The sequence below is a fragment of the Carassius auratus genome, unplaced genomic scaffold (genome assembly GCF_003368295.1).
Source record: "Carassius auratus strain Wakin unplaced genomic scaffold, ASM336829v1 scaf_tig00216598, whole genome shotgun sequence".
Taxonomy (NCBI): Eukaryota; Metazoa; Chordata; class Actinopteri; order Cypriniformes; family Cyprinidae; genus Carassius; species Carassius auratus.
The window spans coordinates 39,196-63,529 of NW_020528655.1; the positions used below are offsets into that span (position 1 = coordinate 39,196).

The 24,334-nt window shown below is 39.3% G+C and overlaps 2 long non-coding RNA genes across 2 annotated transcripts; one reads left to right on the forward strand and one right to left on the reverse strand.

Annotated features, from left to right (window-relative positions):
- Positions 1–1,599: 1,599 nt before the first annotated feature.
- Positions 1,600–2,787, reverse strand: LOC113098637 (uncharacterized). Its single transcript, XR_003289124.1, has 3 exons — positions 2,728–2,787; positions 2,334–2,420; positions 1,600–1,915 (listed from the first exon to the last, which is right to left on the reverse strand). It is a non-coding gene; the product is annotated as an uncharacterized LOC113098637 (long non-coding RNA).
- Positions 2,788–22,993: 20,206 nt separating this feature from the next.
- Positions 22,994–24,119, forward strand: LOC113098639 (uncharacterized). Its single transcript, XR_003289127.1, has 3 exons — positions 22,994–23,018; positions 23,094–23,205; positions 23,282–24,119. It is a non-coding gene; the product is annotated as an uncharacterized LOC113098639 (long non-coding RNA).
- The last annotated feature ends 215 nt before the right edge of the window (positions 24,120–24,334 follow it).

The window sequence follows — 24,334 nt, forward strand, 5'->3', positions numbered from 1 at the left end:
CTCCCTTTACACTAACGATTGCACATCTAAGGACCCCTCTGTCAAGCTCCTGAAGTTTGCAGATGACACCACACTCATCGGCCTCATTCAGGACGGTGACGAGTCTGCTTACAGACAGGAGGTAAAAAAGCTGGCTGTCTGGTGCACTCTCAACAACCTGGAGCTTAACACGCTCAAAACAGTGGAGATGATCATGGACTTCAGGAGAAACCCCCCTGCACCCCCCCCACTCACCATCATGAACAGCACTGTGACTGCAGTGGAGTCATTCAGGTTCCTGGGCACCACCATCTCTCAGGACCTGAAGTGGGACATTCACATTGACTCCATTGTGAAAAAGGCCCAGCAGAGGTTGTACTTCCTTTGGCAGCTGAGGAAGTTTAACCTGCCACAGGAGCTGCTGAAACAGTTCTACTCCACCATCATCGAATCCATCCTCTGCACTTCAGTAACTGTCTGGTTCAGCTCAGCTTCTAAATCTGACCTCAGAAGACTACAGAGGGTAGTCCGGACTGCTGAGCGAATCATCGGTACAACCCTCCCTTCTATTCAAGAACTGTACTTATCCAGAGTGAGAAAAAGGGCTGGCAAAATCACTCTGGACCCCTCACATCCAGCACACTCCCTCTTTGAACTGTTGCCATCTGGTCGACGCTACAGAGCACTGAGCACTAGAACGACCAGACACAGGACCAGTTTCTTCCCTCAGGCAATCCATCTTATGAACAGCTGATAATAACGCCGAACACACTTCACTTTATATTTATATACACATACACTTTATTTATCTAACACATATACTTAGTATACACTTAAATTTTGCACATAATTTACATGTACATACATAACTGTACATTTTGTAATATTTTGTAATATACCTGCCTACAATTGTCATTTGTATATTGTCATTCACTATCTACTTATTTGTATTTTTTTATTCTTTTATTATGTGTTTTATGTTCTGTCTCTGTCATTCTGTTGTACTGCGGAGCTTCTGTCACGAAAACAAATTCCTCGTATGTGTAAACATACCTGGCAATAAAGCTCATTCTGATTCTGATTCTGATTCTAAAGCGGTTTCATTGTTAAATTATTACAACATCATATTGTATTAAGGGGTATTTACAGGATTTTATTGGCAACTTTTTTTTTGCCAGGTAAATATTGTACTTTAGTGAAATTACAAAATATTGCTGTTAAATAAACTACAAGTTAAATTCAATGTTACTAGAAAAAAATACTACAAACTACTGTATTTCACAAACACTGTGCTTTGGAAACAAACTTTCAATAATAAAAAAAGTTATTTGACCCATGTTATGGTCTTGTATTTATTTACGACTGAGGTGCCCTTGAGCAAGGCACTGAACCACCAACTGCTCCCCGGGTGCCGCAGCATAAATGATGAACACTACTCTTTTTTACTACTACTTTTATTTTATTTTTATAGTGTACAGCAATTAACTGTAATTTGTTTTGCAGTAATTTCCTGTAATCCATTTTACAGCAATTAACATCATTTTTACAGGATTTTATTTGCAACTTTTTTGCCAGTAAAATCCTGTAAATTCTACAGTACATTTTTTACAGTGTGATTTTTTTATACTTGGTTTTTATTTTCGTTTAGAAGTCAAAAACGAGAAAACAAATTATTCGAAGGTACAGGGACAGTACAGACATGTTTCTGTTTATCATTTGCTCTTTAAAAAGTTGCATGATGAAGTGAAAAGAAGAGAGAAGTTTTAAAAAGCATACTTAAAACAATATGGTGGAAGGCTGTCCCAATGAAGTTCAGTTTTCCTTTTCGGCCTTTAAGGCTGTAATTTGACCAGGCCTCAATGGTGGCTATTTTCCGAAGGATTCTCCTCACAGCGTCTCCAATGTTGCTACCTCCCATCAGGCTCAAAAACTGTATCTACGCAACATATAAAGATAAATAAAGCTAATGTTAGTGTTGAAATGGCACATGGAGCAGGATTAATTGCTGACACACAACCCCTGTGCTATATCAACATACCATCCTTTTTCCCACATATGTGTGGTTCTTCAAGAAATAAAATATAGACATTGGCATGACTGTATTGCCAGATGCAATAGCTATGGTCTAATTTGGATAGTAAGTCAAGTCATCTTCATGTATATAGCACTTTTAACGATGCAGATTGTTTAAAAGCAGCTTTACAGAGATGAATGTATAATTTAAGGTAACAGAGATTGAGATTAGAAGACAGTAAAAAAAAAAAATGCAGCCATAATCTTAATTTACTGAAGATTAAAAAAAAAAAACATTTATCTTAATAGATGAATAGAATATCAACATTAAAAATACATACCATGAAAAGTATTATTAGCTGAAAGATTTGGCAGGGATGGCTCTTCTTCCTCAGGTGAGTGAGCTGTGATGTCAGGAGGTGGTTTGTCTAAAAACAGACATTGAAAGCATGGGATAAACTCAGTTCAGGGGAGTTGAGTTCTTTCACAAGGAATTTTACACAAAATGCAATGACAAAAAATACCAACCCACAACTCACACAATATAAGACACTCCAACCAAATTCAAAACATTTTTAAAATAGGATTTTTATATTAGAAATCTGTTTGTATTTCACACAAAATAGCTTCTTCCCATCAGCTGGCAATGCACTTATTTTACCTGTTAACTAATTGACGCACCACCATCAAATCACAACACAAGAAATGACACCAAAAGTTCAATCTGTTACTTACAACTTGGAGGCTTTGGGAGGCTTGATGGCTTTTGAGAGGATGTGGACATTATTCTTCTTTTTTGGTAGGAATCTCACATTCTCCTATTTATTCAGGATGAAACAGTTTATATATAGTTTAGTTTTATACAGTAGTTTTTCTGTAATCATGGCATGATTTTTATACATGAACAGTGGAGTAATGCATGACAAAAGCAATCACGTGTGTTTACCTGAACTCTCGCTCCAGTATTTTGATGGTACTTTTTTCCCGCTCTTTTAGCACCTCTTCTTCTGTGTCCACGTTTGAACTTTCTACAGCTTTTTTGGCTCGTTCTCTGGCTGTCTTATAGTTGTCTAAGGACAGAGTAAATTTGAGTTGTCCTTTTAGTTTTTGTAATCATTTTACTGTGTAAAGGCAGTGTACCTCCACATGACTATATATTTATTCAGTTTTCTCACCAGTCTGGGAGAGTATTCTTATTTTGTGCCGCTTCCAGAGCTCCTTAACTGGACTTTGGGGGGGGGCTTTGCCAAATCAGAACCTAAAACATTTCAGGGAATATGTTATTTATGGTATTACGTGTGTGTGTGTGTGTGCGCGCATGTTCCCTTACCCCATTCACCTCCTCTACCCATAATGCAGGCGCCACAGCAATTGCATTTTCTTGTTCAAAAATAACTATGTAAAATCCAACCTACATTACAAACAGAAAAACAGACACTCTTTAGAAAAGAGAGAGAAATCTAAGTTAAGACATTAAAGCAATGACAGAAAAAAATAAATAATACTATGTACATATTTCCATATTTCATTAATCAAGGTCATGAAGGAGAGAAAAGACAAATTTGCGGCCATGCCCGTCCTCAAGGATCATTGCCCTTCCTTGCAAGTTGGTCTTGTCCAGGATCTCCATCTTTGATGGACCACATACACAGGCTCCATAGATCATCGAGTCACATGGCTCGTAAAGGTACAACATTAAGTGCGAGAAGACCCTACATAAGAGCTTTCCGGAGTTGGTCCTCTCCAGAACTTCACAGCAGGATGTTGGGCTAACAATGTAACCATTATTAGGATGTTTCAATTGTATTGGTTTCTCTTCACTTGTTTGTATAGGAATCTGTGATCGTTTTTGGAGTCGTTTTGCTGCTTGGACTAAAACATGGTTTCCTGATCTAACCATCTTCTTCAGCTGGTGCATGGAGCTCTCAAACGCAAAGGCACTGCATTTGTCTAATGATCCATATGTGGTGGCATCAGCAGTGAGGTGAAGCAGTGAGTGCACATTGTACACTAGGAATTCTTTCCCATATATGTGCCGGCCTTTTTCTACAAAATATGTGAGGAGCTCATGGGCATACACATTGTGGGCTTGTGTTAAATGTGGAGACACTAGTATACACAAAGCCACACTAAAGGCCATGAAATGACTGTACAGGGTTTCTGGCAGGATTCCCCGGAGAACAACTTTGCCAGTGTAGAGCATAAACTGCCTGGATTCAGTGGCCTTCCACCTCTCCAATTCCTCCAGACTGCGTGGCTTCCTGGCAAAAATATGGGGTATGTCACTTCTCAAGTTCCTTAGCCTCTGATTGACCTCCCTCAGCTGAGCCGGCGATAGCAGATGCCCCGACTTGCCCCGTGACCATAGTAGGAGCATTTTTCTCATCACTCCCAGGCAGCACTGGTGCATGTAGTCAGCAGGGAAACACTTGATCATGTCAATTTGGAGATTGCTGAAAGGGGACACAGCATTTTCGTGTTGATGTTCTGGCTGGTGTTGCTCTCTAAATGAGACATCGTTCCTCAAAGTGAGGTCATGGACTTGTTGGTAAGTGATGCGCCCCTCCCAGTTGCCTTTCTGGGTGCATTCATCACAATGCATCTCAATCTTACACTGAGTGTTGTTTCTCCCCATGCAAAGCCATTCATTAGAATCATTTTCAGTTCATCTGATATGACTTTAATGAAGTCCAGTGATTTGGGCTTGGCCTCAGTGAGGGCTATGGTCAAAGGAAATGTGCTTGCTGGTTTTAGATGTACTGTGCAGAGTACAGGCCAGAAAGATTTACCAGTGCTCTTAAAGAGTGGCAGTCCATCTACATTGAGGGAAATCTCAAGCTCAGTGATGTCTTTTGATTCAAGCACATGATTAATTGTTCAGTCACTCCTAATGTAATGCATTCCACACCAGACACCATTTGGCTTTCAACAGGATCCGTTTTTAATAATGTTTTAGTAGTAGATGGCAGGTGTTTATGCCTGTGATTCCTGAGAATTTTGAGCAGTTTTTCTGCAGCTTTGTGCTTGATATTATATTCAGTAATCCACCTCTTTAACTCTTCTTCTAAATTTTCAGTGGGGATATAAATGTTGGCAGTATTCTGAAAAAACTCTCCATCCAATGATTCTCCAGTCATTGCATTTTTTAGGCCTGGGTTCCAGATTGGCATAGTGTCCCTGGGATTGTGTGCTTCACTGTTTATCACAGCACTAGGACCAGCTGCGTTAATGTGCACATTTCTCATTTTCCATTGTACCCTCTGCCATAGTCGTTTGTATTCTCTTTTCCTAGCTTCTGCAGGCATCCAGTTGTGTGACACAGCTATGTGTTTTTTGAGATGACATCATGGTAATCTGTCTGTAGGGCAGGGTCTGGAAAGCACAGAAAAGAGACAAAGTGAGTTGAAATCACATATACGTCGACGTGGGACAATTTATTTTACACTTGTTACTTCAAAGGATACAGATGATATTGGATACATGCCTGAATTGTGAATTGCCTACCCGGTTGTGCATTAAAGTGTAATTTCTATTACAATTATTATTATTATTATTATTTTATTTTGTTTTTATTTTGTTTGTGTGTTTTGTATTTATAAATATGGACCTTTATTTTCACCAAAAAGGCTTATTTCTGCTTTTTTCTAGGCTCTTTTTTTTTTAGATGTAAGCGCAAACTGGGTGCTGGCTGTTTGGCCAGAATAAGCTCGAGGTCGTGCGCCTCTGGAAGCGGAGTTTCGTGCAAAGTTACAAAATATGCCGTGCACACATTTGCGCGAAATGGGGTCTCGCGCCCACTGTGCACCGTCGCGCTCGTGCGGAGGTTGAGAGAGGCGTGCGCGCTCACAGCCAAGCCTGTGAGAAGGCGCGTTAATTTTTAAATAAAGTATAATTTACAATAATGATATTCATAATTTATTTTAAAGTAGCTAATGTTAACATGACAGACCCTAAAATATTAATGAGCTTATCTGAAAAGGATAAGCTATACCAAATGACGTCACGTAAACATAACGGTAGGCCTATTTAACGACAAATAACGGCGACGACAGTGCGGACGACTGGTATAAAGTTAAAGACGGAGTAAATGTGGTACATTTATTACTGGAAAAGAGAGTCAATCAATTTTATGACTATTTATTAAATTTCTTGTGGAAACGGCCGTTTTACCATGAGAAAATTTCGCTCAAAAGCTACTGTCCTTATAATTCCACATTATTATTATTTCTATAATGTAAAGTAAATTACATGTAATTTTGTTTTGTGTTTTTAATTTAAATAGAATGGTTAATTAAAAGATTTACCTCAGAGAAACTGACAGTTGGGATGTCCACTGAGTGAGTGAGGTGTGAGTACGCTGTGTGTGAGCGCGATGGTCACAGACCCCAGCTTATACCCGCTGCCAGATTTAGAATTCGTGACCTCGTGACCTTAGGTGTTCTCATGACAAATCGTTCATTGTTGTAATGTATAAGATTATAATGTTTTTTTTTTTTGTGTTTTTTTTCATTACCTAGATACATATATTATTATTATACAACATACAAAAAGTAGCCAAAACACATCTAACAGAACAAAAGTTTATTATTTATTTATACAACATTAAAGTGCTTTTTAAATTGACGAAATGTAATTCATCTTTATAGAAGATACAGTACAATACAACAATCTTCAAACTTCATATGCATAGCAGATTTAAAACAGTCCTTTTTGTGGTGGTTTATTTTGCTAAAGTTTTCTTGATTTTGTGAGTTCACACAAATAAAAGCTTTAAATAATGTATTATTCTTATGACCAAAAATTTAGTATTTTAAGTTGTTTACACTGTTGACAGGAAAAAACTGCAAGCGACTGCATGGCTGCTTCCATGCCCTGCAGTGCGCGCGCTCCCCACTCCGCACATAAAGAAATGCCAATGCACCAGCAGCAGTGGCTCACAGTTGAATTGGGCTGCAGCTCTCCCTTCTGAATACAGTCAGCCGCGGGTGTGGCAGTGCCTCACCAAAATATTCATTTGTAATATTTGTATAGAAATGTACAGTAAGGGCTGTGCGATATGGACAAAAAAAAACCTATCACTATTTTTTGATCAATTTTGCGATTTCGATTTTAATCACGATTTTGACACACACAGACATGCTTTACAGTCATAAATGCATCCAGTATAAATTTTAAACATTTCCAAAAGAAAACCATTGAGAGCTTTATCTCTAGCTTACTGTAGCGGTGCCTCAGGTGTTGTATGTTTTGCCCAATATATTTATTGCCCAAGGGTCACTGTACGCATCTGCAGTTCGTATACAGTAAGTTAAGCCTATGTGTAAGCGGTTCAGAAGCAGCAACGAGAGTGCATTATAGTCTCGCAAATTAAAGCACATTAAAATAATGCGCAAGCGCGAATCTATCCACTCGCACCAGTGATGCGCGGGTCGATGTATTAATAACCTGTACCAGACCGACGTTTTCAACTAATCCGCCCGCAACTCTGACCGCAAAAAAATAACAATTAAATATTGTACCCTACCCGCATTTTTAAAAAGCAATAAATGCTCATCGTAGCGTCATTGGGCCATAGGAACGTAGCCAAAACTAACTAGGCAAGGTGGTTAATAATTATTTAATTTAACGGGTATTATAATTTATTTTATTTTTTCTTTATATAGGGCCTACTTCATATATGTGTGCCTTGTATTAATCGCTACTAGTGAAAAAGTGTCGCTCATTTGATTGATAATTATGTACAAAGGGTAGGCTTAATAAGCAGAGGCTTCAGCCTACACCTTTTCGGTTATTATGTACAACTTTATTTATTTGTGTATGATTGATTGTCTGCGAGTACCGAAATTAAATTAAATAAATGAGTTTAAAAAAAAAAAAAAAAAAAAAAAAAAATTTCAGCAGACATTGAGGCTCTGGTTTGTTCCGATCAGAGCGCGTTTCTGAATATCCCGATCCGCTCGCTCATTCCGTGGGGTCTCGCTCAATCCAGAGCGGTGCTGGTTCAAAAATATACAAGGAGTCATTTAATTGATAATAAACTGGTGTTTTCGGTGTCGCTGCAAAGATGAAGTTGAAGATGCAGACTCGCCATGAACGCAAAGAGAAATGCATATTTCATATGGATTACATCATCAGAGAGTAGCCCATTTATTTTGGTTTGAATATTTTCGTTTAAAAGTAGACATTTCAAGCTGTCTGTAATAAATAGCCTATATTTCTCAAAACTGTGAGGCACACGCTGAGTTTAATTCACGTGCAATGCAAGTGATCGTGCTGGCGCCTTATTACATTGTCTGCCTTATTACATATGCCCAGTCTGCTCTCAGTGCTCTGCTCTCGCGCTCGACTCAGGTGCGCTGCATCCTGATTGGTTCAGATAACATACTGCAGGAGGTCAGGGCTGCAGAAAATCACACTCAAATCGCGATTTTATTTCGATTTCATTAATCGCACAGCCCTACTATATAGACTATATATACAAGACATTTATATAGAAAACAATAAATTGTAAATGGGTTCACCATTCTGCAGGGATGTTTTTTATTATTATTATAGTATTATAATAAGTAGTATTTTTAGACTATATTAGTCGTAAATGCACTTGATAAAATTTATCGCACGACTTCGAAGCGGGTGCTATTAGAGAGTGTCAGAGCTCCGCAAAACTCCACAATTTTCCAATGTAAAGCTGTGGTGAAAAATTTAACTGAATCAATTATGCATCGCTTATTTTCAAGTTGCCTTGATCGATGACATTGTATTGTTTTGTATGTCTATTTTTTAATAAGGGATTTATGGACACATCAAGGATTTTAGATCTGTAGAGTAAAAGTCATAGTTTTTATTTTGAAGTAACAAATATTAAATCCTACCACCAAAATTAGCAGAGGACCTAATAAATTGGCTAGCATGTTAGTGTTATTATTTAACATATAAGTTTAATACTTATTCTATTATTATTTAATATTTTCATGAATTAGATGTAGATTTAATACATCGTTGCGTTCATTAATTTGTCATATTTTGTAACGTTGTTGTGTCACCATATAATAACCACATTGGGAACGTTATTATATGACCAACAAAGGACCATGCGAGAACGTTCTGTTAACGTCTAAAAAGTCCTCTTTTTTCTAACGTTTGCTATGTGACCTTAACTACAGGACCTTGAACTACAGCACTTTCATAACCAAAAGAGGGAACGTTAATTTTTAGGGAACGTTGCACAAGGTCGCGAGAACGTCCCCTCCTACGTGGGAATAAATGTATTATTTTGTGCTAAATATAACACTTAAAAAAAAAAACTCATTAATTTGGAAAGTTACTATCACATTTATGCATTTATGAACATCAATTCAAAGTTAAATAACCTACAAACCATTATAAAATAATTTGAATTCTGCTTGTACAACAGATGTGTTCAACTGCTCGTATTTCCTACATTGTTGTGGATTTTATTGATAACTTTAAATGTCTGTTAATTTTGTGTGACTTAAGCCAGAAAGAGAGCAGTATAAAAGATGATGGCAAAAGTACCTGCTAGACTGTTAGCATAACTGCTACCATGTGCTACATTAAATGTAGCCTATAACGTTACATCGAACAATACAAATAAAACATACTATATTTGATTAATGTCTATAATTGCCATTTAGCTTTTAATATAAGTTATTGTTTTAGTTAACACATTACACTCACCTGGGACTGGCGGCTGTTGTAATCGTGCTCCTGTACCATCTCCACATTTACTGCTCTGCAACACAAACATTCCGTTTTGACGCGTGATTTAACGTCTCAGCAACTTTTCCACGCAAACCTGGAAGGCACAGCCCACGGTGGGAGATCGACCAGTCTACTCCGGTTGGACACGGACCTCATCCTCCGTGAAGTGCTTAGCACACACTAAAGTAGCCTACCTTTCCTCACAGTAATTGTGGCCTCCTCCTCTAGCCATATAGCCCAATTTCGACGCTTTTTTTTTTTTTTTAATTTTCTTTGGTGGGAAAACTATGAAATTATAAATAAGGTTGTTTAAAAAAAAAAAGAAAACACACACACACACTACACATTGGTCTCCGCCATTTTTCGGCATGCAAATGAACTAGCGCTTTCACCGGAAAATAACTTATCTGGGATTCAGAGCAAGTTCACAAAACATTTGATTCAGATCGGGACTCCTAAGCGCATTTCCCGAATCATTTGATGGGGCTTCGGAGTTCACAAAACATTTGATTCAGATCGGGACTCCGAGTGTCGTGTATCATTGGATCGGGGCTTCGGAGTTAGCAAAACATTTGATTAAGATCGGGAATCCGAATCGCATTTGGCGAATCATTTGATTGGGGCTTCGGAGTTCGCAAAACATTTCAGATCGGGACTCCGAATCGCATTTAGCGAATCATTTGATCGGGACTTCAGAGATCGCAAAACATTTGATTCAGATCGGGACTCCGAATTGCGTTTCAGGAATCATTGGATCGGGGCTTCGGAGTTCACAAAACATTTGATTCAGATCGGGACTCCGAATTGTGTTTGGCGAATCATTTGATTGGGGCTTCGGAGTTCGCAAAACATTTCATATCGGGACTCCGAATCGCATTTCGCAAATCATTTGAACAGGACCTCAGTGATCGCAAAACATTTGATTCAGATCGGGACTCCGAATCGCGTTTCGTGAATCATTTGAGATCAGGTCTTTCAAGCGGATTTGCAAAACATTTGATTCTGTCACCAGGGGCGTCGCTAGGCCCTTTTTAGGGGGGCTTATGCCCAGCCCCCCTAAAAAATTATTTGATTAATTAATTAGTGATCGCTTCAGTCCCCTTTAAAAACTCATTTGAGACGGTGGCAAGCTGCATCAAGTTCCGGCTCCTCCCCTTATCTGAGTCTGCATGGATTCAGCGCGTTTTTCAATCCACAGGGGCGCCGAGCAGAGCGAACATCAGAGAGTACAAGGTGTGTGTGCGTGTGCGCGTGTGTGTGTGCGTGCGTGTGTGTGTGCGTGTGGTGTGTGTGTTCTCGCATCCAATACCAGTACGTCTTCGCTGCGTTCACTTTCAGCCTATATCACAGTGTGACAGATGTTTTTTCTTCCAACAAAAATGAAGCGATTAACACCCATGAAAACCTACTTTAGAAAACGATCATGATTTATTTTAATTTACTTTTTGAAATTGAAAACATATTATTGTGTATTTCGGCATTACATTATGCAGCCATGCAAAATAAATTATTAACGACACACATCATTGTCTGAAAGTACTAAATGGCCCAGAGAGAGAAACATCATGTGGAGTTATTTTGTTTTCTATTATTAAACATAATTTTGTATTAAGTAATAATTAATCATTAGTGTATCATGATACATATATTAGAGTAAGAGTAGGCTAAAGGGATCTGTGATTTTTTTTTTTTTTTTTTAAGTAATTGATTTATAGAAGTGGCAAATTGATAATGATGTTATTTTTAATAAATATAAATAAATATAGAACAGATTAAACATATTGCCAATAGACAATTACATTAATACATGTTTTGTCTATATTCTTAATGAATATTAGCTGGTTAGTTAAATTATTTGAAATGAAATAAATGTTCAGGGGCTGACTTGATGTATAACCAACCGTATTGTTGATTATAAAGGCTAAAAAGCTAAATAATAATAATAATAATAATAATAATAAAAATAAAATATAATAATTTATATTTCATTGTAGATGGATATACAACATTCTTTTTGTCGTGCGGGAGTAGGTCTGCAAATGAGCAACAGTCAGGTGAGAATAGAACAGACAGCCTCACACACACACACACAATACCACTGTGTTCCCAAGATTCACTGCAGACATTGAACCCTTATATTGTTTTAATTTTCTGCCAATTTCAACGTACATTTCATAAGAAAAAGCAGTGGTATCATCAAAGGATAAACATGAATGTCCTAATACTGAATCAGGAAGTCTTTATTGTAAAAAAAAAAAAAAATCTACATTCCCAATTCAAAATTTTCCAGTGACTGGTCACATGTAAAAAACTGTATTAGTTTTTTTTACAGTGTTATATATGGCTCAGTCAGTACTCCTACTCCCATATATGAAATACAGGGAATACAATGGAATAGTGGATTGCAATAAGGTTAGTAGTATACAACCCTACCCTAATAGTAAAATAATATTTTTTAATCATACCCTTATTGGGGGCTGAGCCCCCCTAAAATCAAAATCTTAGAATCGCCCCTGTCTGTCACGTAGGCTACTCGATCAAGTTTTAATAAAGAGAAAAGAGGCATAGAGACACATTTTTGTTAATAGCCTGTTAGTAATCACACAGTCCACCAGTAACTGTATAATTTAGTAAGGGAAAATTAAAACAAAATAGGATGAGTTTAAATGTAAATTTTATTTATGTAGCAATGGTCATCTTAACATCTGTGCAGTGTTCAGGCTATTTAAGGACCCCAAAATTAAATTCTAATTCTAATACTGCATCATACAAGTGTTTATTTGAGTTGAATATTTCGATATTCATTTAAGGAAACAAAGCCATAACTTGATAAGTTTACATTTACATTTATTCATTTAGCAGACGCTTTTATTCAAAGCGACATACATGAGGATAAAAAAAAACTACACAAGAGCAACAAAATTTTTATAAGCGAGAATAAAACAGATGCATGCAAAATGGAGGCAAATATAGTCTGATATGTTAAGAAATAATATAAAATAAAAATGCTAAAAAAAATTGGCAAAATATTTGACTCAAAAAGTCCAGATGATTCAAGCTGTTCATGACTGTGAGTGTAACAGCAGCAGCAGAGATTATTAACCGTAAATGAAAACATTTAAAACTCTGATTCCTCGATTTAAAAAAATAAATAAAAATGTAGCAAAACATTACATTCAGATGATATGTAGAACTCTCTGCGATTATCAGTGTCAGACTGTGTGTGTTGTTTTGTCCGGGGCTCAGAGTGACACGTAGCATATCTTTTAGCCTCATGGTTGCAGTTTGATGTTTAGGAATTAGTTTTATTAATTTTTTTATTATTTATGTTTATGTCAGTTTTAATCATTTTAGCATTTCAACTTTTTTTGTAAAAAGTTACTACTTTAATTTTAGCACTGTTTTCATTTAATTTGTAGTGCTTTTTACTTTACAAATCATTGCAAAGCAACTTTACAGAAAATTAAGTTTCTACAATATTTAGTAGTAGCTTACACGATTTATCTATATCATTTTACTTTAGCTTTATTTCAATTACAGAAAAATGTTTTTAGTAGTTTCAGTCTTAGTTAACAACAATGACACATAGTTGGTTGCTTTGGGAATTACTAGTTAGGAATAAAAGTTTAACTGTGTGTGCTTATTTTACAAATAAATAAAAATATCTATATTTTTATAAGTTTCTGTCTTCTGTTGAACGCTAAAAAGATGATGCTTTAAACACCAAATGGTTGATGGTACCCATTCACTTCCATAGTGTTTCTTCCTTTATCATGGAAGTCAATGGATGCCGTCAACTGTTCGCTCTCAAAAAAAAACATCATCTTTAGTGTTCAGCAGAAAAAAAAACCACTTGTTCAGGCTGAGGAAGAGTAAACGATCGCAGGATTTGATTCCTCTCACACAGACCATACAGTTATATGAGTGTTAATCTAAACTGTGTTTGAATATGAAGCACTTTGTTTGTGAAGATATTTGTGAATCAACCTGAGAATCAGCTGTCACTCGATTTCAGAGCCGCTAACTAAAAAAAAAAAAAAAAAAAGTGAAGTGACATTCAGCCAAGTATGGTGACCCATACTCAGAATTTGTGCTCTGCATTTAACCCATCCGAAATGCACACACACAGAGCAGTGAACACAAACACACACACTGTGAGCACACACCCGGAGCAGTGGGCAGCCATTTATGCTGCGGCGCCCGGGGAGCAGTTGGGGGTTCGATGCCTTGCTCAAGGGCACCTAAGTCGTGGTATTGAAGGTGGAGAGAGAACTGTACATGCACTCCCCCCACCCACAATTCCGTCCGGCCCGAGACTAGAACCCACAACCCTTCGATTGGGAGTCCAACCCTCTAACCATTAGGCCACGACTTCCCCATAAAACAGAACTTACATTGGATCGACATTACCCACCCCGGATTCGATCCCACGCCCTCTCGGGTCTGGGACCAGTGCCTTAGCGAAGTGCGCCACATTAGTTGACATAAGATCGCAGCTGCTTTTATTTTCAGTATAAATATGGAGTTGAACACAAGGCTTGATGAAATTATACTGTGATAAAGATACAGCATATTTATAAACATCGAGGCTCCTGCAGACGTATGTTTTGGGAAAATTCTCCAGGGTTTATTTTTTACTCTTTTCTTTTACCTTCCACCGTTCGACTCGGACACAAACACGAGAGATTTTAATTTGATGAAGGCCATGGTGTTCTTCTTCAAGGCAAGGCAAGGCAAGTTTATTTATATAGCATATTTCGTACACAATAGTAATTCAAAGTGCTTTACATCAAAGAAAGTAAAATAATGAAAAAAAAAACAAAAAAAAAAAACAAGCAATATTAAAAATTTTAAAATGATTAAAACGTTTACTTAAAATCAATTTAAAAACTGTTAAAAAATTATTTTATATAAAAAAAAACTAAATATAGTGCAATCAGTTCGGACATTGCACAGTGCTCATTCAATAAATGCACAGCTAAACAGATGGTTTTTGAGTTTAGATTTAAATGTGACTAGTGTTTTAGCACATCTGATCTCTTATGGAAGCTGATTCCAACTGAGGGCGGCATAGTAACTAAAGGCGCACTCCCCTTATTTTGTGTGAACCCTTGGTATTTCTAACTGACTCGATCCTAGTGATCTGAGTGGTCTGTTAGGTTTATATTCAGTGAACATCTGCAATATATTTTGGTCTTAGGTCATTTAGTGAATTATATACACGAGTAAAAGTATTTTAAAATCAATCCTAAATGTAACTGGAAGCCAGTGTAAGGACCTGAAGACTGGTGTGATATGCTCAGATTTTCTGGTTCTAGTCAGAATACTGGCAGCAGCGTTCTGGATGAGCTGCAGCTGTCTAATGGTCTTTTTGGGAAGGCCGGTGAGGAGCCCATTACAATAGTCCACCCTGCTGGTGATCAAGGCATGAACAAGTTTCTCCAAGTCTCGACTGGAAACAAAACATCTGATTCTTGCAATGTTTTTTAAATGATAGTATGCTGATTTAGTTACTGCTTTGACATGGCTACTGAAACTAAGGTCTGTCTCCAGAATCACACCAAGATTCCTGACATGATTTTTAGTTGTTTGACCCCTAGAGTCAAGGTATGCATTCACTTTGAAAACTTCATCTTTGTTTCCAAAGGCAATGACTTCAGTTTTTTCCTAATTTAACTGAAGATAGTTCTGGCACATCCAACTATTAATTTCATAAATGCATTGGCAGAGGGAGTCAATGGGGCTGTAGTCATTTGGAGATAAGGCTAGGTAAATCTGGGTATCAAAAGCATAGCTGTGATAGGCAATTTGGTTCTTTCTCATTATTTGACTCAGCGGAAGCATATACAGGCTAAACAAGAGCGGTGCAAGAATTGAGCCTTGTGGGACTCCGCATGTCACGGACATCCATTTAGACTTATGCTCTCCTAGCCTCTCCCTTCTAAGTATGACCTGAACCATTTCAGTACCATCCCAGAGAATGATGCTCTTCCTCTTGTTTTCCAGCTCAAATATCTTAAATATTAGCACTGGAATACAGAGCGTAATCATTTTGTCTTCCCCAGATTATTGCTGATGTGAAGCAGTGAGGAATCCGCTGTTTAGTGATCATGCTCTCTGCCCTTTAAGATCTCAAATCTGAATATATATGCCAATGGATCTAATTCGAAGTATGAAGAGTATGAAGAGATCTGTAATATACTTGACTGTATGTAATGAGAAATTAAGTTATTTAATGCAACATCCATTATTTCTTTCCTGGGTTTAAAAGTTTTTTTTTTTTTATGAATGATTATGTCATCTTTTATTATAAACATCAGTGCAGTATTAGCATTTGTATTAACATTATTAGAAATGTCTAAATGAATCAGAATCAAACGATTAAGTGATTAATGCAGAGATTTTCTTCCTTAGTATTTGTCTTGTTTTCTGGTATATATTAATGCTTTCAAACGATTAATTGCTTCCAAAATAAAAGTTTTCGTTTATATATGTGTGTGTGTACCGTGTATATTTATTATGCATATATAAATACACACACATGCCTATATATATTTTAAAATATTTACATATTTTAAAATGGTAAATATTTTAAAATATGTAAATATTTTATTATATGTAACGACTCCGCAGCAGTGTGGAAAAGTCTAAGGAAGATCACCAATTACAAGACACCACCCCCCAGCACTGTGGAGAATCAACGACTGGCAGAAGATCTGAACAAGTTTTACTGCAGGTTTGAAAGAACACCCATCACCTGCCCTGAATGCCTCCCCACAGAACCATTCACACCATTCACAACTCCTGCAACCAGCCCTGAAAGCCTCTCCAATCAAGCACTCTCACCATTCTCACCTCCTGCATCCCCCATCTCCCCCACACCTGCAATTCAGATCGGCGAGGATGCGGTGCGCCAGGTCTTCCGGAAGCAGAAAAGGAAAAAAGCACCAGGCCCAGATTGTGTTACACCAGCCTGTCTGAAATCCTGTGCTGACCAGCTGGCCCCCATCTTCACACAGATCTTCAACAGATCGCTGGAGCTGTGCGAAGTCCCTTCATGCTTCAAACGCTCCACCATCATCCCCATCCCTAAGAAATCCAAAATTACAGGACTAAATGACTACAGGCCTGTGGCTCTAACGTCTGTAGTAGGGATGCACCTAAATTTCGGCCACCGAAAATGGCCTTTTCGGTTTTCGGCCGATAGACTTTTATCACTGAAACAACACGGCCCAAATGTTGTGATGACGCGAACAGAAACCGCGACCTGCATGTGCACCTGCATAGCGCACACCACGAGCTCCACGCGACATTCACTTAACACCAGTGAGAACATTCTCTCTCTTCGTATTCCTGTATTCGCAGCACTAAAACGTCTCCTAACAAAGAGATTAATACGGACAATGAAGTAAAAACAAAGAAAAGTACAGTCTTATAGAGTCTGTTAGCACACGTCTCACTGAGATCTTTTCGGATCCTCTGCACTTCATCGCGAATGTGCTTGATCCGCGTTTTAAAGACCATTACTTGCAGAAATAAGGCAGCGCGCACGAGAAATGATCCAGGCTGCGCTGGATGCGGAGAACCCGTGTGGAGACGGAGAAGGGCCAAGCGCAGGACACAGATCAGAGAGCAGAAAAAAACACGAGTGGCATGCACCATCGTTGTCTGATATGTTCAGTGGAATTCTGCAAGGAAGTGCCTCAAATAATAATAATACGTTGGCTATTTTGTTCTTAGGCTACTATATATATATATATATATATATATATATATATACAAACACACACACACACAAACATATATACATAAATAATATCAGATTGTAGCCATATTTATGCTAGATTTCTGCTTTAATTTGATAAAAAAAAATATTTATTCCCTGGCCCTATTTAAATGCACTCTCTCAAATATTTCTCAAATGTCAGGCAGATGACAAGCCCAACTGCTCAACAGCTAGATGGTTATCTGTCTGAAGTCCCCATCCCCAGAAGTGATAACAGTCTTGCCAACTGGAGAAGTAATGCACTTTCTAGTCCTACATAGAAAAATTTCAAATGCACTTCACCTAAATGCACTTTGTTTTTATGAGAGAACTGTTCATTTAAAAACCTTTCTGCAGGCCAGTAAGCCTGTACATTATTATTAAATATACAGATGAGTGGGATACATTTTTTGTTTGAATTTTATTTAATACTGTGCATTGTTGCAATGTGCTTAATAAATATTTGCATCATTTGTAATTATGCAGTTTTATGTTTTTTTTAAATAAGTTATGTAATTGTAATTATCTTTGAAACTTTAATATTAATTTATGCAATTGCAATGTCTTAATTTTAGTAAAGTTAGTACAAGGTCATAGCAATAAATGCAATGGTACTAATAATTGGCATAATTTCTTTCGGTGTTTCGGTTTCGGTTTTCGGCCTTGGTTTTCTCTCTTTCGGTTTTCGGTTTCAGCCAAGAATTTTCATTTCGTTACATCCCTAGTCTGTAGTCATGAAGTAATTTGAAAAACTGGTGCTGGCCCACCTGAAGGACATCACTGGGCCCTTGCTGGATCCTCTTCAGTTTGCCTACAGAGCAAACAGGTCTGTGGACGATGCAGTAAACATCGGACTGCATTATGTTCTGCAACACCTAGACAGACCAGGGACTTATTTGAGGATCCTGTTTGTGGACTTCAGCTCGGCCTTCAACACGATCATCCCAAACCTCCTCCTGCCCAAACTAAATCAGCTCTCCGTGCCCACCTCCATCTGTCAGTGGATCAAAAGCTTCCTGACAGACAGGCAGCAGCTAGTGAGGTTGGGAAAATACACATCCAGTACCCGTACAATCAGCACCGGAGCTCCCCAGGGCTGCGTTCTCTCCCCACTGCTCTTCTCCCTGTACACTAATGATTGCACATCTAAGGACCCCTCTGTCAAGCTCCTGAAGTTTGCAGACGACAGCACACTCATCGGCCTCATCCAGGACGGTGACGAGTCTGCTTACAGACAGGAGATTAAAGAGCTGGCTGTCTGGTGCACTCTCAACAACCTGGAGCTGAACACGCTCAAAACAGTGGAGATGATCGTGGACTTCAGGAGAAACCCCCCTGCACTCCCCCCACTCACCATCATGAACAGCACTGTGACTGCAGTGGAGTCATTCAGATTCCTGGGCACCACCATCTCTCAGGACCTGAAGTGGGACATTCACATTGACTCCATCGTGAAAAAGGCCCAGCAAAGGTTGTACTTCCTTCGCCAGCTGAGGAAGTTTAACCTGCCACAGGAGCTACTGAAACAGTTCTACTCCACCATCATCGAATCCATCCTCTGCACTTCAGTAACTGTCTGGTTCAGCTCAGCTTCTAAATCTGACCTCAGAAGACTACAGAGGGTAGTCCGGACTGCTGAGCGAATCATCGGTACAACCCTCCCTTCTATTCAAGAACTGTACTTATCCAGAGTGAGAAAAAGGGCTGGCAAAATCACTCTGGACCCCTCACATCCAGCACACTCCCTCTTTGAACTGTTGCCATCTGGTCGACGCTACAGAGCACTGAGCACTAGAACGACCAGACACAGGACCAGTTTCTTCCCTCAGGCAATCCATCTTATGAACAGCTGATAATAACGCCGAACACACTTCACTTTATATTTATATACACATACACTTTATTTATCTAACACACATACTTAGTATACACTTCAATTTTGCACATAATTTACATGTACATACATAACTGCATTTTGTAATATACCTGCCTACAATTGTCATTTGTATATTGTCATTCACTATCTACTTATTTGTATTTTTTTATTCTTTTATTATGTGTTTTATGTTCTGTCGCTGTCATTCTGTTGTACTGCGGAGCTTCTGTCACGGAAACAAATTCCTTGTATGTGTAAACATACCTGGCAATAAAGCTCATTCTGATTCTGATTCTGATTAATCTTGCAGAGACTGCAAGCTTGAGCAGGGAGTTCTTTGGCGTGAGTGAGCAGGAGTAAACACCTGCTAGTGGCATCAGCATCATATACACACCTGCTAGTGACATCATGCTCCTCCTCACCTGCTAGTGACATCATGCTCCTCCTCACCTGCTAGTGGCATCAGCATCATCTACACACCTGCTAATGACATCAGCATCATCTACACACCTGCTAGTGACATTAGCATCGTCTACACACCTGCTAGTGACATCAGCATCATCTACACAACTGCTAGTGACATCAGCATCATATACACACCTGCTAGTGACATCATGCTCCTCCTCACCTGCTAGTGACATCATGCTCCTCCTCACCTGCTAGTGACATCAGCATCATCTACACACCTGCTAGTGACATACTTCTACTTTAGCTCTCAACGGAGGCAGTCGCATTTCTTTCCTCTCCTCCCCTGCCTTGCCTGCTTCCCTGTCTCTTGTCTTGTCTACTTTGAGAGACTCTCTCTGCACTGCTTTCCTAAATCAAAAACATGGATTTGATAAATTGGTCTCTCAACGCAACTGACACCATCTTCTCGACGAGGAGCTTGGGTTCGGGGGAACCTGACTGCCCTGCCGGAACGTTTGCAGCTGGCTACACGATGGACGCGTGGGAGAGATGGCGGGTTGTTTGACTGGCGGCTCTCTCCGTGGAGGACATTGAAGACATCTACCTATTCCGATCCATGATAACAGGTCTTCTGCTGATTGGATTAGGCTTTGCCCTGGGTTATCGGAAAATTCAGAAGACGGGAACAGCGGTTCAAAGCCACACAAGGTTGCCCGTCATGATTGAAGCAGTGGGCAGAGCGGTCAGCATTGAGACTGAGACTATTAACCGCAATATGGATAACATCACGGTGAAGCTCACGGCTTTGAAAGGAAATTGGAGGATTTGGAGACCAAAAAAGACAATCATAGTGACCGTTAAATTGGAATGCGGCTACTAGACCAAAACAACTGGTATCTTATCTTCTTTCGTCTCCACTCCCAGCTTGGCCTGGGCTGGATAACAAATTTTCCCCTTGGAAAGCATGGCAACGAGACGCCCTGCGTCCCTCAACCCGTTTCCCACAGACACCGGGATTGTTGTTGACTCTGTCTAGGACCTGACCAAGGCTGTCTCCATGGCAACTTGCTGTGACGCTGTATAATCTGCGGACTGAGGCATCTAGAGAGAATCGCAACTCTCCAGGCCTACAAATACACAAACTCTTACACATATACAGATATGCACTCACATCCCCACCCCCATCCCTCGCCGCTTTGTACCACCAGTCTGTCAAGCAGGTCCATGACCAGCGCTTTCTAGCTGCAGGGTAGGAAGACTGCTGCCTGCGTTGGATTACCCCGACCCCCCCAATTTCCGTCCCCAGTTGCAAAGTCGTGTGTTTATGGTGTATGTGCTTTTGTTGCTGAGGTGTTTTTTCATATTCCCATACTGTACTCCCAAAAGGAGCATATTATGGGTGTTGTTGTTTTTTTTCTCCTCGCTTTCCCAATGTTATGCTGTATTTCTTCCTCAATTCCCTGTCTTCCTGTTCTGTCTACCCCATTGTATTTATGTTATGTATGTATGGACAGGTTGATGGCTAATTTCGCTGGTACTTAAGATTAGTGACAATAAAGGGCTACTACTACTACTATCAGCATCGTATACACACCTGCTAGTGGCATCAGCATCATCTACACACCTGCTAGTGACATCAGCATCATCTACACACCTGCTAGTGACATCAGCATCATCTACACACCTGCCAGTGACATCAGCATCATCTACTCACCTGCCAGTGACATCAGGATCATCTACTCACCTGCTAGTGACATCAGCATCATCTACACACCTGCTAGTGACATCAGCATCATCTACACACCTGCCAGTGACATCAGCATCATCTACTCACCTGCTAGTGACATCAGCATCATCTACTCACCTGCCAGTGACATCAGCATAATCTACACACCTACTAGTGACATCAGCATCATCTACTCACCTGCTACTGACATCATGCTCCTCCTCACCTGCTACTGACATCAGCATCGTCTACACACCTGCTAGTGACATCAGCATCATCTACACACCTGCTAGAGACATCAGCATCATCTACACACCTGCTAGTGATATCAGCATCATCTACTCACCTGCTAGTGACATCATCATCATCTACACACCTGCCAGTGACATCAGCATCATCTACACACCTGCCAGTGACATCAGCATCATCTACACACCTGCTAGTGACATCAGCATCATCTACTCACCTGCTAGTGACATCAGCATCATCTACTCACCTGCTACTAGTGACATCAGCATCATCTACACACCTGCTAGTGATATCAGCATCATCTTCACACCTGCTAGTGACATCAGCATCATCTACTCACCTGCTACTAGTGACATCAGCATTATCTACTCACCTGCTATTGACATCAGCATCATGTACTGTATTGGCGGACCACTCTTAGCTGGGACGTATTGCTTAGCTTCTTTGACAAGCTATCCAACACAGAGAAACTTAAATTGTACCTTTTTTGAGGTGGATGAGACGGGATTCCAGCCGATAGATAAACAGGGCAGGTAAGCAGAGCAAGGCAGGCAGCAGGCAGGTAAGTAGGTTGGTAGTAGCAGACAAAGCATGGACTCCAGTAGTCCAACAAACGATTGGTAAGTGGTTAAAAAAAATGGTGGTTAATGAGGTATTTTGCGCTGTAAAATCATCCTACGTGTATATTTTATAGTGGTTGGACCATCTGATGATGTTCTTGGCACTCTAAATAGCCTATACCATTGCCTAATAAGGATCTTCGATAAAGTTACTTTACATATAGTCACAGGAGCGAAGCAGTAGTACGCATTAGTATTTTTCGATGAGGTAGGATATATTGATAGATATAGCTAAAATTTTGCGCTACTGTAGGAAAATCTGAAGAGGTAGGAAAAATTAACGGAACACCGGTCATGGGACTGAGCTGAAGACTTTGCTGGATAAAATTGTGGTTGTGTGCTGTGCTTTGACCAATATGTGTCCAAGTATTGTTGTGAAGGCGTCATGTCAGAATTATACACCATGCTCACATCTAATATATAAATGCTTTTTTTTTTTTTTTTTTTTTTTTAAGATTTTGTAATGTCTCTTCTCACATGTGTGGGGATCTACATAGGCAGGCACACAACCTAGTTGCATCACGTTCACACCCAGGATCACATGATGTTTTGAAAAGTCACATGACCAATTAGGAAGTGATAAGTGTCTGCTGGTTGCAAGGCAGATTCTCTTTGTGTTGGTGCTGGACACTGTTGTGCATGTTGGGCTTCCTTTTCAGTGTAGGTACTGTTGGTCATGGTAGAGCATGATTAATCACTGCCATTTGAATTTTAATATTTATTTTGTTTTATCAGGGTAATTTCTAGAAGTGTGTGTCTACTCTTCATGGAGGACACAGGCTTCTGCATGGAGTTTTAAAATGTGTTGTGATCACCTCATTGTGACCTGAGCTGCTGGGCTGCATCGGTAAATGCCTTAATATGCCATTGAGTGTTTTATATCTGCATTGGAACATGTTTTAAAATACTTTTTCTGTCTGTAGCAAAGTAATGTTCACCTTTGTCTTCATAAGTCAATGAGCTGTGGGACAGTTGAGCATACTGAAAAGTAGGCCTATATTTTTTAGCCATGTTTGAGTTGACTATGATATGCTGTTTAATGAGGCTGGCAACTAACATGATTGTTTATTTCCCAAAAGGGACCAGGCCAGCCACTGTTTTCTTGTGATTAATGTGCATTTTTTTATTGTTTTGTTGGTTTGTTTGTGTGATGTGATTTTGCTTCTGGGCCTACCACCCATGTGCCCTACTTGTAGTAGCATTGTTCATTAAACTGGTGTTATCCGTGCTGGTGGGTCTCCTCCCTAACTATGTCTTTTGCTTAGGCTATCCCTGTACAAGGCCGGATCCACACTGATGCTTTGCCCCTTCTTGCCAAGGGACCACATTGTTAGAGACATTGGTTTGGGGTGTCTTTATAACCATAACACGGTGTGAGATTTTTTTGTCGTGGTATCTGAAGATCTTGAATGAGTGGTGCTTGCTGTGTTGCATGCTTCTTCTGGTGCTGGGTTGCTGTCTCCTGTTTCTTTTTGTCTCACCAGGGTCCACCTGAGCAGGGGTTTCGCATTGGCTGATCCGACCTTCCTAGACTGAGGAGAATCCACCAATTGTATAGCAGTATTTAAGAGCCATTTTAATAACTTTTCCACACTTTTTGTACTAAATTGTAATAAATTTGAAATACATTTATATACCTGCCTCTTGTCAACTGTCCCTTTGCGGGGAAAATATAGAGTTAGCTACACTACATTAAGGGAAGACTTGTGGGTCCTCCTGCCCATCATCAGGGGGTGGCGTAGTCAAACCATAAAGATTTACTCCTTGACGGGTACCACATTTATTGTTTTTCCATGTCTGTAAATAAAATACACAAAGATTGAATGAAATTCTGCCTCCTTTATCTGTATTGAGGAAGAATTGTGCTAAATAAGTGTTCTTTGGTTGCTAACCCAATTACATAACTTAAATTGTACTAACAACCAACTTAATTTCAGTTTTTTTACATATTTAACATGTAAATACATTTAGATGAA